Source organism: Silurus meridionalis, chromosome 18, assembly GCF_014805685.1.
Source record: "Silurus meridionalis isolate SWU-2019-XX chromosome 18, ASM1480568v1, whole genome shotgun sequence".
Lineage (NCBI taxonomy): Eukaryota > Metazoa > Chordata > Actinopteri > Siluriformes > Siluridae > Silurus > Silurus meridionalis.
In genome coordinates, this window is record NC_060901.1 from 12,270,810 (window position 1) to 12,285,561 (window position 14,752).

The following is a 14,752-nucleotide window of genomic DNA, read 5'->3' on the forward strand; positions in this document are numbered from 1 at the left end:
AACATTTAATACTATTTTACCCTTCTGAAATGATCATCGTCGGAGGTCTGATATGCCTACTCCACACGGAAAATAGAAATAAATGAGGCAGCTAGTTCACCCCCCTATAATCTTGATTGCCACAGCAGTAATAGAGACGATGCTAATGTAACGTCAAGGTCACAATGGAAGAAGTGGATGAATTCTGTCTTAAAAATGGGATGAAGTATTATTAGTATTATTTTCAGCATACTAATACATAAGATAGGTTGTATTTGAAATGACACTGATATCATTTTCAATTATGGTGTAACACAAAAAAGAACATTTCTGTCTTTTTTTAAATCAACCTTGCCATTTTAAGCCTATTTAAGTTATTTTTCATCTGTATGTAGTATTTTTAGACTCTTACAAAACAACACAACAGATGTGCTAACATTTTATTCAACATTCCAAGCCATGAGACATTCAAGCACCCATTTGTTTTTGTGTAAATATGTTTAGTACGTTTCTCGAGTGACGTATTAATTAGTCAAAACTCGACAAAAGACGCTTCTATTTTGAATTTGAAATTGAATGCAGACATGTTCATTACAAATTACAGTCAGAGTTGAAAATGTGCTTTAGTGTGCTGTTGAAGAACTTTTTTTTATTTATCTAATCTACTCCCAACTGTGAGCCCTTGTATGAAAAACGCTTGTTGCATGTAATGACTAACTCTTACTGATCTAATCTATCATAGGTAATCTACAGTATCTATCACTTTCACCCAGTTTTCCCATTGAACTGATAAAAGTTTACTACAAATTTCCCCAATCATGTAAATTGAATTTAGAACTTGTGAAAAGTACTGCACAATTTTAGAAACACTTTTAAATCCTCCTTAAAAAAACAAAAAAACAAGAGTAAATAGAAATACTCCTATGAATTTCAATGATTTGTTTTAGCCATTCCATAATCCCATAAAGTTAAGCTTACCAATATTAGTCTTTCAAATTATTTATATATACAGTAAAACCCCGTTGTACGAGCATAATTCGTTCTTGAAAATTGCTCATGTGTCCATTTGCTCGTATGTTCGAACTGATTTTCCCCATAGGAATGAATGTAAAAGTGATTTAATCCGTTCCAAGATGTCATTCGATCGCTTATTTCTGCACTTAAAAAGTATTTGTAGCCTATTTTTAAAAACAAATACACCGCAAATTACCATAATATAAACATAATTTAACACTTACTCATGTGATAGGGGTTGATTGCGAGTGTGAGACGCACAAAACGCTCGTAACCTCTTCGGTTTCCATGTAATTCTATTTACTTTCGTTTTCACAGCACCATCGCTGATTTTCTTGGGAGACATTTTTCAAGATTTCTAGTGAAATAAAAATATAAAACTAAAAAAAGTTACTGTGGGAGAAGGAAAGCCACAACAGGTCAGGTGCAAAGGCTTCACATCCACTTTTATTTGTTTTTTTGTGTCGGCCTGCTTAGTGCCCCACGCAGCACGTCTCTGGCGCTGGGGAACGGGGAACCGGCAGCGTGAGTTTGCTCGTGCCTTAGAAATTTGCTCGTACAATGGGGTCCCACTGTATATATATATATATATATATATATATATATATATATATATATATATATATATATATATTGTATATACAATGTTCTGTTAGTGTCCAAAAATATGAGGTGCTCAAGTAATTTCTTTTTTTTAATATAAGAATCCCATTTATTCTAGCTTCAAAAAGCATTAATATAAATGACAGTACTGTGAGTAATTTGTTAAAGATGTTAAACCACAACATTTGACATATGTTATACTAACAAATAATTCTTATGTCAGTGGCAGCATACAAGTATACGTTATTTAATATTGAAATGCAATATTTAATATAGTTTTTTAATTAAAAATGTTATTGACAATTGCCAAAAAAACATTGTCTAAAACACATCACTATGACATGGATACCAAGGTCAGTTCTAGTTACTTCTTATTCATGTATTAGAGCTGAACAGCTCTGTTTTCTTAATTAACGCCGCTAGATCAGATTATAACCACTTCCGTGCCACAGGTTCCCGATTTGACCATTTTTAGGACATTTTTAGAAAATGTGTTCCTAGGAATCCCTGGGTTTGATAAATATCACTTCATGCTGCATGTTTTTTTCTTTTTTTAGCGCTTGCTTTGGGTGAGACCACCTCAGGGCATGTGCCCCAGTGCATGGCCTGTTTGTGTGTGCTGCTTGATAACGGACAGCTTCCAGCTTCCACTATTCAGTCCCCTGTAGCACATGCGGTGTGGCCTGATAAAGCTGAAGGAATCTGCTACACACACCAGCACGCTGCTCAGGTACACACACACACACACACACACACACACACACACACAGAAAAAGCAAGGCAGGATTTTATTTTTGCCTTTTCCCTTTCACAGTAGAAAAATGATTATGACAGCGGTTATGTGGATTCGGTGTGTGTGAGCTGGGGGCACATGCTAGAGACTAAGTGCGGGAGTAAATTTGGCCTCAAGCAGCAGCACACTGTTGTTACGTCTCCCCTGGCGAAGGTGCTTCGGCTTGGATAAACACACTGTTTATCAGCTCTGGGTATTACGTGTGGACTTTCTTTTTTACAGGGTGCTTGCTTTTTAATAATGCACCATAATAAACGGGCAAAATATGAACGCGTTTTTATAAAGTAGTAATATAAAGCATCTACCTGTATTAGAGTTTCTATTTCAAAACAGCCAGGTTGTTGGACTACGCAAAAAATCTGGGCCGCTTGTCACGAATCCAGAAAAAGCCCTGTAAATGTTAAGCACCGAGCAACATGCCATGTTTGAATTTGCGTAATGAAGCCAAGACAAAGATGGCCTACAAAACCCACGACGTACGTTAGCCTCAACCTGTCAGTCAGCGCCACTGTCTTTGCCAGGTGCCTCTTTAAATAATCCTCTGCTCTCTGATGAGCAAGCACTCAAAAAAAAGTGTAATAAACTAATGTTTTTAACCTGTCAGGCTGAAGGTGAAAAGGCCCATTATTTGTCATTTCAATGCAACTTGATGCAATGTGTCTTTTTTCTGTGCTTTTGTTAGTCAAGGTTTCAGTGGTTACTCACAGGAAACCACACAGTGTTGTGAATGTCGCTTTTATTTTCCCCGGTATAATAATAAAGCTTTGACTTCCTCTCACTGGTCCCCCCCCCTCAAAGGATGCCCTAACCTTTCGAATACAAAAACTATGCACTCGGTGTATCTTCTCTCTAACAAATCGGTGCAGATGGATTCACACGGGCTGCGCTAGTAAATTATTTATCTCCTTCACCACTATCAGCTAAAGTGATTAGGCCGTGATGGTCAGCCCATGCTGCTCTCACGCCCAAACTTCAATCTCCATATTAAATGCGAGCTGGCACAGCAGCTTTCTTTCTCTGTTCCGTGGGCTCTCGTTAGGTCCGCTAAATAGCATTAGGAAATTATCAGGGAGTACATGAATAGGTTTTAAACAAGCTTCAGAGTTCAAATTACACACTTCAAGCTTGGAGTAAAAACAGCATTTCAGAACCGTTTGCATTCCTTGCACGTCTTTCCGAACGGCTGCTCCTGCGAGAGCGAGAGAGTAAACATGCTACTGTGTATTCGCTGAAATTCGAAAGCTATGTTCATATTACTAAGTTGAAATGAAAGAAATTCTTAGCAAAATCCTAATGCGACACGAATGAGACAAATCGGAAATCAGTCAAATTAACGTATTGAACAGAAAGTCTGTCTGGCTTTTTCCAAACTCATATCACTGTCTTCGTGTCACCATTCCGTATAAGCAGTTCGGAGAACCACGGAAAACACGGAAATCAGTGACTGATTCGGTGGAAAGATTGGGAAATTGATCATTTGTCGCATGTTAGGGAACTGATTTTGAATAAATCTGAAATGATTCTACTACAAGAAAGTAAAGACTGTTAACAAATGCCCAAGAAAACTGAGTAAACAAGACCAGAACTATTTCAATGAGACATTTCTGGAGCACTGGTGTGGTTATGAATGATAACTGTTTAGCGAGACAAAAACAGAATTGAGCTGAGAACTACTGTGAATATAGGCTAAATGTTAATGATGAACTCTCCTCCTGTCTTTTCACTGTCTTTACTTCTCTAATCTCTGGCCTCATTCTTCTCAATTTTAGTCATTCAATGCTGCATATGCACCTTATCCATGCACTTTCACACCTTCTACTCCACTTCAGCTCAGTAATTAGAGGAGCGGGTCTATTGTTGTTACAGAACGTTCGCTAGGTTTCATCTCTGTATTTTTTTTGTGTTACATAAAGTGGGGCAGTTCATTATTTCAGACCCACGTATCCACTTTGAAGTCTCAATACTGGCAGTGTGGTCAGTAATTAATGGTCATTATTTTCACATCCTGGCTACTCAGCATGGTCTTGAACAAAAAAAACACAAAGTATATACATATAAAAGATTGTCTTAATTCCTGAGTGACTCAATTCTGTCTGTTTTTTGTGTTTTAAAATGTACCCTATTCTCTTACTAGTGCATAATCTAGCGCATGTCTGAACACTTAATATATTAAGCATAAAAACATCAAGAGAACAGTGATAAGTTCATTAATACACTAGAGGTAGAGCTGTATGACTCAAGTCTGCTTTTGGGATGTTGATTTCACTGATATAGTCCTTGAGCATGAAATTGTGGAAGTAATAATTGGGGTGTACTTTCTTTTCACGTACACAAAGTTTGATAAGAAGTCATTGCTTATTCTAGAAAAAACACCTAATTGTTGACATACAAATGTATTTTGTGGATCCTATTAAGGATTGAATGATTTTTAGTCTTGATCTTGGAGTCACTTTCATTTGGACTCAAGCATAATTTGTCCTTTGTGTCCTTAAGACTTTCAATTCAATCAGAGTCCTGGGCTTGGACTTGACTACAGACCCACTTAGACGAAAAGAATACCCAATATATAACTGCTATACTATCAGAGAAAAAGGGACATTTAAACAAACCATTCCTTGTTGCTGGGGTGGTTCCCCCTAAGAATATATCTTTTACTTACAAAAAAAAAAAAAAAAGAGCATACAATATACCTTTAATTTGCTCCAAAAGATAATAACCATGCAACTTATATATTTTTTGCTCTTGAAAAAGATCAAGATACATATTTAATCCTCCAACCCAGTGTCAAGGGAAGGAACAGTTCAGTATCCATTTATTCTGATCTTTTAAATAGAGCTTTATTGATATGAATGCTATACTGCCAAAGAGGAACATATTCAGGAGTTATAAAACATTAAAAAACACTCCAACGATACAATAACCATCTATCACCTCTCTGTATCGTTTCCCTCCTTTACACATACATTCCATCTATTATCTTTTCCTGAGGCTCGATTTCCATGGCAACCTCCCAAAAAGAAATTTTTGTTCGGCAAAACAGCAGTAGTAACAGCATCTGACAGTAATCACCCAGCGTGTCCTTCTGGCTTACTCGCTCTACCTGCAGTCGGTACAAGACACCGTCAGGAAAAGCGGATAGTTAATTTGCCCGTACAGCTGGTGGATGAGTCCTGCGCACCACTGAGTCTGTGCTTATTGGTGCTGATGGCCGAGTGGAGCTCCACAATACCACCCAACTGTAGAGCACCAGTGCTGCCAATTACTCAAGTCCAGCCCACACCCAGGACGTCACTATAAGTCGGTACCATAACGGTCCAGGAAAATGTGCACGCCGAGGTGTTGTTATTTTTCCCATCTGTATAGCAACTATTCTCACTACTGTTGGACTGTTTTTTCAACCAGCCCACATTCAAAAAGGTGTTCACATCACCATAGCAACCATAGGAAAATGGTAGAACTAAAGCGAGTACTGCAGGTAACACTTTCACTGGAGATCTGTTGTGACTAATGACTAATTAATTGCGTAACTGTTCCAAATTATAAACCGAGTTTATATTTCTACATCTTAATGGTCCATGTTCTTAGTTTTTAGGTAGTGTCAAGTAAAGTGTAACTAATTATGATAATTAACATACATTTTTACCCAACAGTTTCCTCAAATAAGTAACAATAATGGTCTAATGAATAAAATGCATAAAGACAAAAAACTTTTAAGCATTATTTAAAACAAAAATGAAAACAGCAAGACCTTCATTAACCTTAAAATAAAGTGTTACAGGCATTATTATAATTACTGAAGAAAATGCAATGCACTTTTTCTAGCAATGCCTACTACGCATAATGAATTATTAATATGATGTATTATAATTAGCTATTATATAATAGAAAGAAACTCAGCTGAGACCTGTCCTCTTTTATTTATCTTTAGCATTTAAACTCGAAGTCACAGCTCATTGTAATGTATACTGTATGTTTGCACAGGATTAACGAACGAAAAGTAACAGAGTTTCAACATTTCATTTGCATATGTGCAAATTATCAACAGATCATTTGAATGTTATATAATATAATATTCAGCTGACATTTTTATTTGCATAATTATTGCAATATTACATTACTCATTATTGGATATAATGTTTAATACGCAGAATGTATAATGTATAGATGCACAAAATGTATAGCATGTATCATTATTGGATTTTTTAAAGAACAATACACACTAATAGACTGTATATTTGCTATTAATGGTAAAACTACTAGTGCTATAAATAAAACTGCATTTTCATAAATACCAATGTGTATTAAATTCAATATTTCCGTCATCCATCACGATTTTTTTCTATTTTTGCTGAATACTTTTCTCTGCTTTTTGTTATTGGTCAGTCACTTTGCTGTATTCCTTCGTAATTATTTTCCTGCCTTGGTGCTCACAAGGATGTCTGTCTGTCATGCTACAGCAGTGGTACACCTTATTAGAAAACACTCAGACATCTCACTATAGCTTTCTGCCTGCTTTCTGTCTGTCTCATAGTCAATCACCAGTTCACTGGTGTTTGTGTGTGTGTGTGTGTGTGTGTGTGTGTGTGTGTGTGTGTGTGTGTGTGTGTTTGTGTTTCAGGAGAGAGAAAATGGACATTGGGAAAAAACAGAAGCTCTTGGTTTCATTTTAATTTTGTCCATCTGTCCATCTTACTGTCTGTCTGTCTGTCTGTATGTCTTTTAATAGGCCGGTATAGGGTTTACTGAATCTCAGGTAAAGCAGCGCTGATTGGGTTTAATCAGCTCATCATTAATGAGTCGATGTGAAGCTAGCCAGGCCTGATCTAAGGTTTTGTTTCTAAACAGACAAAAAGTTCTTATTTTCTGTCCCAACCTCAAAGACACCAAAACCAAGCGATCAGGAATGCAGAAGACCTGGCTCAGGTGTGTGAGTTGACAGAACATGTGCACCCAGGCTCCCTAAGGAATGAATTGGGAAACACTGAGCGAAGGAGGACTTACAAAATGAGGCCAAGCCTGGAAATATGAAGACACATGCACTCATTTGCATATTCGAGCATGGGGGTTTGTTTAAACAGATCTGTTTCATTCAACTCTTTCATCAACTGCAGTAAGACATCCGTTTATTCTTTCATTTCATTTATTTAATCTTCAGTAACCACGCTATCCTAAGCAGGGTCACACTATGAAGACCAAACACCATATTCTTTGCCAACTTAATGATTCAGGATTTTTTTTTATTCCACTCCAAAAAAAAGCATCTGTGCCTTAGCTAACAATGAGCAAGTCAAAGGAAATTTCAGCAAAATATCTAGGATAGAGCTAAGAAAAACATGGGTTCTTTGAACACAGTTATTTCTGAATCCTAGCTTGATTGCCAATAAGGAAAGGAGCAGAACCAGAAACCTGAAGGATCTGTATGAGAGCAAGGGCTTATACAGCAATGCTTGCCCTGGTTACTGTAATCATCAAGCAAGGGACAGAATATCCCTTGTGTTGACCGACTGCGTTGTCATGTATGTGCAGGTGTGTTTGCTGTATTTTATGAAATATTTAAGTATTGCAGACAAACTGAGGCACACAGACACAAAGAACAGGTGTGTGCTTGTTACATGGCCTCATTGGCCAGCATGGGGCTTGTGTTTACACTATTGCATGCTTCTTCTTTGACAGGACCTCCACGCAGCTCTTTTCCCACTCGCATCTGATTTAAATAAAAGCTTTTTTGCTCCTGCATCTTACAAGTCCTAATTCTTTCATCTCATTGGCTGCGAAATTATCTCTGGGCTTGTGGTGCTATGCAAAGTATAATTTATTATCTGCTCTGCAAGCCAAATTTGCAAACCTGTAGTATTTCATTTGTTCCATAAATATCAGTATTATACGCTATTTATATTTTGTCTATAGTCTGTGGCACAGATGTGGCACTGTTTAGTTTTAGATGTGTGTGTATGTGTACATGCTTGTTTTTGCTTGGGCTATGACTATTTTGGTAGCATTAAATGTCTGGGGATTACAGGGTTTGAGTAAGTGTGTGTGTGTGTGTGTGTGTGTGTGTGTGTGTGTGTGTGTGTGTGTGTGTGGAAGAGAGTGTGTGTATAGGAATATCTGACAGGATACAAAAGTCTGACAGTTCTAACATTTAAATATAAAAAAGGGGCCATTTTTATTTCTGAAACTGATTAAAACTAAAATCTAAAACTAAAAGTAGCAATAAGGTTGCATTGTCTGAGCACATGTGTGTGTGTGTGTGTGTGTGTGTGTGTGTGTGTGTGTGTGTGTGTGTGTGTGTGTGTGTGTGCGCGCACATAACCATCCCTTATGGAAAAACTATACATTTTGAATACTCTGAGTTTTTTCATATGATAATATGAATAATATGTGAACACATGAAAAAGCAAGTGCATTTTAACATGTTATGACCCAAATTCAAGTACATATCGCATAAAATAAATGTGTTTACATATCATTAACAAAAAAGTCTAAATAATAAAGTATAACAATGATAATAATAATAATAATAGTAATAATAAAACTGTGCAATAGCACAAGAAGTGTCAGAAACCACAACTACAAATTGTACTTCGTGTGAATATTAACATAATTTATAACTATTGTTTTTCTGAAAGGGTGGTGTGTATGGTGCATGTGTGTGTGTGTGTGTGTGTGTGTGTGTGTGTGTGTGTGTGTGTGAACGTGTGTGTTTAGTTTTTACAGGTACTGGTAAAATTTCTCACGTATTTATTGGCACATATCGTATGTTATACACTGATCAAAATTTTTATTTTAATTACATGTTAAAAAGTTCCTCATATGCATGAAAATAAACCAGGAATCATGCAGGTTGTAACCCGCACTGGAATCAAAATTTGCATTGCGGCTGTAGCACAGGTTCTGCACGCATGTGCGATAGTAATAGGAAGGTTAGTGCTCTTTTCCGTGGTACTTAAAAGTATTCTATGTAAAAAAATAAATAAATAAATAAAAAATGTCTGCTGTCATGTATCCTGGCACAGCATTTTACATGAAGCATAGAGCCATTACTAAAAGGAAGTAATTAGAACTAAACAGAGATCATGTGGAAAAATCTATTCCAGAAATAGAGAGCATGGGTGGCAATGGTGCAGGGGGTAGCGATGCCTCTTCCCAGCTCCGGGTTCCAGAATAGTTGTGTAGTTTGGATTTAGATTTTGTCCAAGTCCTCCAGTTTTCTTTTACCTCCTCAAAAAACACTAAACTGCTCTTAAGTGTTACCTTGTCTGTGTTTGTTTTGTGTGTGTGTGTGTGTGTGTGTGTGTGTGTGTGTGTGTGTGTGCGCATAAAGCCCTGTGACAGACTGACTTTTTGTAGACTAAGTTCCAAGAAAATGCACTTGTTGGATAGATAAATGAAAGAAAACAATCAAATTTTAACACATGATTGGTGCACACCATTGTATTGCACTGCATACAATCAAGCAACACATTATGTTTTAAAATCAAGACGTTCCCAGCTCATACCCATTCTAAGCCTGGAAGAATAAACCTGAGCACTTCACTGTTCACTCCATCATTGACATGGTCATAAACACTAACATAAAAGGGCATGTAACTAGGATTGTAAAGGCGGCAGTAAAGTGTCAATCTCGAAACAAAACTGGCAGTGAAGAGGGATTAATTGGGCCTGATGCCAGACAAGTGGTGCAAAGTTGAACCACCATTTCCGAGATAACAGGATAAACAGACATTATCACTCACTAGTGAATTTATTACAGCTTTTAGGAAATAGGATTGTTTAAATTTCATATCAAACATATTTTCTAGTCAAGGTTTACAATAGGTTTTAAGATCTTCTTACCTTATACAAGTGAGAATAGTGCAATGTCCTGCATACAATCAATAATGTACCATACTATGTTACTAGAGAAACAATAACATTAATATGAGTGCATATGAGAGCATGAACATCCTACTGACCAATCAGATTTGAGGATTTAATGGCATCGCGCTATAATCAGGCTGATCCGATCCACCCGTGTACGTAATTAATAGCTCAGTATGAACCTATAAACTAGGGCTTAATCTTCCCAAGCACTTTATATAAACTAATACACATACCATGTATTGTTTTTACAAGAAGATACGCTCCCTGTTTCGGTAATTGCTTTTGTAATGATTACGCTAACATTAAAATATTTTGTAGCACCATTCCTGGGCTTCTACATTAATGCTGGAGGTGCATATACGATATATTATCGTGGATGCGCCGAACGTTTATACTATTATTGTAGAACCAGCTCGGCTTTCGATTGAGCAAATTACAAGAGATCTTATTATGTAATGCATTCAGTGAAACAGTGCTGGAATCTCATTCATTTTGCCTTATTTGTGGAAAGGAGGCTGACTGTAAATTGTACGAGTCTCAGATCAAGGTTCTCTGCTTCCATTCATGACTAACATCTGTGGCATAATGTTTTCTCCGACCATCATTATGCACAATGAAATTAGAAGGGCGAATGAATATGTACTTCAGACAAAAAAATCTTATTGCTTTTCTCTATTCTCCATGTTTTTTTTATCCCAATTCGACACAAAAAAAAAACCCTATTTTGCCACTGCATTGCTTCAGGATGAAATTGTTACGTGCATGCAATTTATTCAAGAGTGTAAGACTAAGGAAATGTGACATTCAGTGTTATAAGATATTCATTAAATGCCATTTCCTTTAATTCCCTTTCAATTGAATATAAGAATAACAATCACACCAAGAAAGCGAACCATGGCAGGATGTTGTTTGGCTCCGTGTCAGCCTGCAGGAAGCAATGATGGCGCTTAAATTGCTTTAGACGCAAGTTGGTGACCACGACAAAGGCTAAGCCAGTCCTAGTTATGATCAATAATGTCTCCATCATTCAGAGGGCTAAATGAGCCAGTGTGATGTGGCCAGAGTGGAAAAAAACAGTGTGGCTTTGCTAATAGCGAATTTCTGACAATGAGGCATTATAAATCTGACAGGGAACACTGAGCAACATGTATAAATGACAAGTGCAAGTATCAACAGGTGCAAGGTGTTAATACACAATTTGTAGTCTATTATCCGTCAACTCTGGATTCGGGTTTTCAGCACACCAAATCAATAACTCCAAAATATATTATATATGAACTATTCAGTGTATAGAGAAACTCAGGTTGAGTGAACACAAACCAGCATGGCTTCGGTAGCAGGTTTTCTGTGGCACTTTATTCAATCACATGCATTTATGTAAATTATTTAGCTGAAGGTAGCTCGTTCAGCCAGTGCCTAGCTACAGGGATGGAGACATAAGCTCATAAATAGGACAGTTTTTTTGCAGACTTTCATACATTTTTCATTTTATTTACCCTCTCCGGCGTGATTAGCCAACTGGCAACATGGCTTAATTGAAGAAAAGTCAGAAATTAAAATGAAATGTTTAAAAGGAACTCTATAGAGAAGCATCCATTCATTCTTGTGTATATATATATATATATATATATATATATATATATATATATATATATATATATATATATATATATATCTGTTCCATGGTGTTTCTCAAAATCTGAAGCACTGCAATGGAGGCTAATAGAAACCTAACCCTTATTAACTATTACCCTATATAATAGAAAGCCAGATGGCACAAGAGACACAATAATGTGGTTGAGATTTTTTTAAGGAAACAAGACACTCCATACTAATACGTTTGTGTAGCACAAACAATGTTGTTGTTCTTCCAGTATCTGTTTGTATATTTTATTTTACTCATTCACTCACCACTTTCAGTCATAGACGCATTGGATCCATAGACTATCCCAGGAACACTGACCTCAGGGTGAAAATAGGATTCATAATTAAGTTTATAGAAAAATGAATATGACTAAAAGGACTGTCCCTCAGACTTTCTATTTAAACTACACAAATGTAATACTGTGATATCATAAATATACAAAATGGTCTCTTTGATATAAAATTGTAATCTAAAGCCATAAAAGAAAGAAGGCACTATGACCCAGGGCTCTTCTAGGCAAATGTGCTAATCCACTAAAGTCCTCTAAACCCAGACCTTTGTATGAAATCTGTTTGCCAATTCACACTTACGCAGCAACTGCACAAACATCATGATAGTTCCTTGGCCAAATGCATCACTGTCTTGCAGCTACACCTTTCTCTCATGTGATCGTACTCAAAAACAAACCCCTCGGAGCTGGTGCCAAAATCGCCAGGTTGCCGAGCTAATTTGCTGAATCTCGTCAGTTTGTCTTACTTCTAAAGTGCATTGCCACAATGTCAGGAGAAAAAAGCTCCAGCAGTCCTTGGAAAAAAAGTATATTGCCTCAGCTTGTTTGGATTTACTAGCATGCTGGAAAAAGACAAGGTTTTCATGCACTTTCATAATGGTAATAGCAACATACCGAGCGACAAGTGTTATCTTTATGTCACTTCAGACAGGCAAAGCTCTCAAGGGGGAAAAAATGGGCACATTGCTCAATTTTGCTTGTTCTAAGTTATAAGGTTCCAAGGAGTCGGGCTGATGAATAGGCGTAACGTGTGCGAAAGGATACAGCCATTGCTCAGTAATTATGCAACAGTTAACCACAATTATACAATCAGTGCCGCACCAAAGTCAATATCAGCTTTAAAAAAATGAGGGAAAATGAAGCTCTTGAGTTCCTAAAAAGACTTTTCGAAATTAGAGTGCAGATGGATTTGTGTTGTGAAAACAGCTTGACACGTAACAGAATTTCAGATTTTCGTTCCCTGAATGGAAACAAGAAAGAAATGTATTTGTCCATGTACAGAAGATTTGAAGCAACAGCTCACCACATTGAACTTGATCCTTTTCAACATGATCCAAATCCATAAATATCATTTATACCTCACAAAGAAAATATAACTAACACCACAGTGAACTCTGATTGCCTTGACTAGGTATATACAGATATGTTACATTTGCTTCTATATTCTATTACTCCTGCAAAAGCAGTGGTTTTCTTTCTTTAAGGTCTTTATCAGGCATGTCACTGAAACCTTGCCTCCAGCAAAAAAAAAAAAAAACACTAAAAATATATTTTAAAACTATTGATTTCCATGCATCAATCAGATCTTAAAAATGTCACTCACAAGGTGATGAACTTTCCCAATGCCAATGAGCTCTAATACAATAGCAGAGCCATAACAAAATATCACAAAGTATTGTAAGTAAGTATATTGTCCTCCTAATACCATTTTTCATTTCGGGTTTTGGGCGTGTGCAATGCATTTTAACACACTCCATATCATGGGCAATGACCTTGGGCAGTCAGACAAAGCGAGCGTGCTCTCACCTTCTTGCCTCATTTGCCTCGGTATAGATTTCCATGAACACATTACTTTTATACAATAAAAAAAAAAGAAATCCTCCTTCAGCCTACGGCCAAATGTACGCACAAAAAGAAGAGACATTCAAATAGCTACAGAATGTGAGATATAGTAATAAATCTGAATATCAAGCCTAAAGCAGGCACATATTTTGCTAGCTCGCACAAGAATGAAAAAAAAAAAAAGAATTGAAACTGTTTCAAACTCAAACAAATCTCATTTTAAAAAATGGGTGCTTTGTCAATTTAATCGCTTTATAATCAAGATATGTGTTGATAGTTTGAGGCCTGAATAGACAAGTACAGTTTTCTGAATGACATTTAATATATTATTCAGTTCAGCGCTCTAAAAATTTACTCTGAACAGATGCTGCACTGTAAAAAATGTCTTATATTATAATTATGTTGAAAGCAATCCAGCTTTGTTTTACAATCTACAAATTCTAAACCAGAGGAGAAAACATTTTCAACTATCTTCTTTTCAATTTTTCGTTTTTATTCAAATCAATTTTCTCAACCGGCGACTCCAGTGTGGCCAAAGCGAACCTCCAATCAGAGGCATGCATGCATGGTTTATCTGCACTGGGCCTGTATGCCAACCTTCCCCTACTAAAATGGTAACATAATACAATAAACTATCCTTTAACACTTCTTAACCTTTGCTTTTTAATCAAGAATGAAACAAAGACAATAAGAGACAAGACTTAATATCTAAAACTGAAGAACAGAATTACAGGGTCGACATCAGGTCTCATCAGTAAACAAGTGTCTATTGTTTTGTCGGAGGCATACCCTCAAAAAAAAAAAAAACCAATAAAAATGATTAAAGCACATTGTGCTTGTGTCGTGTTGCTGGGAAAGGCTGAGGCAGTCAGATAGCTTACTGGCTAGTGTGTATGAGCCTTGCTTCCAATTATTATCTACCCACCTCCCCACCTCCCTACACCCCCAGCTTATATCCTGCAACATATAAAACGGATACAATGCATTAGAATGTATACTTGGC

General features: G+C 36.7%; 1 protein-coding gene across 3 annotated transcripts in view; it reads right to left on the reverse strand.

The window, feature by feature from the left end:
- Positions 1 to 14,752, reverse strand: part of tafa5a (TAFA chemokine like family member 5a) — a 123,298-nt gene that overhangs the window by 60,765 nt on the left and 47,781 nt on the right. The gene's annotated exons all lie outside the window — the stretch shown is intronic.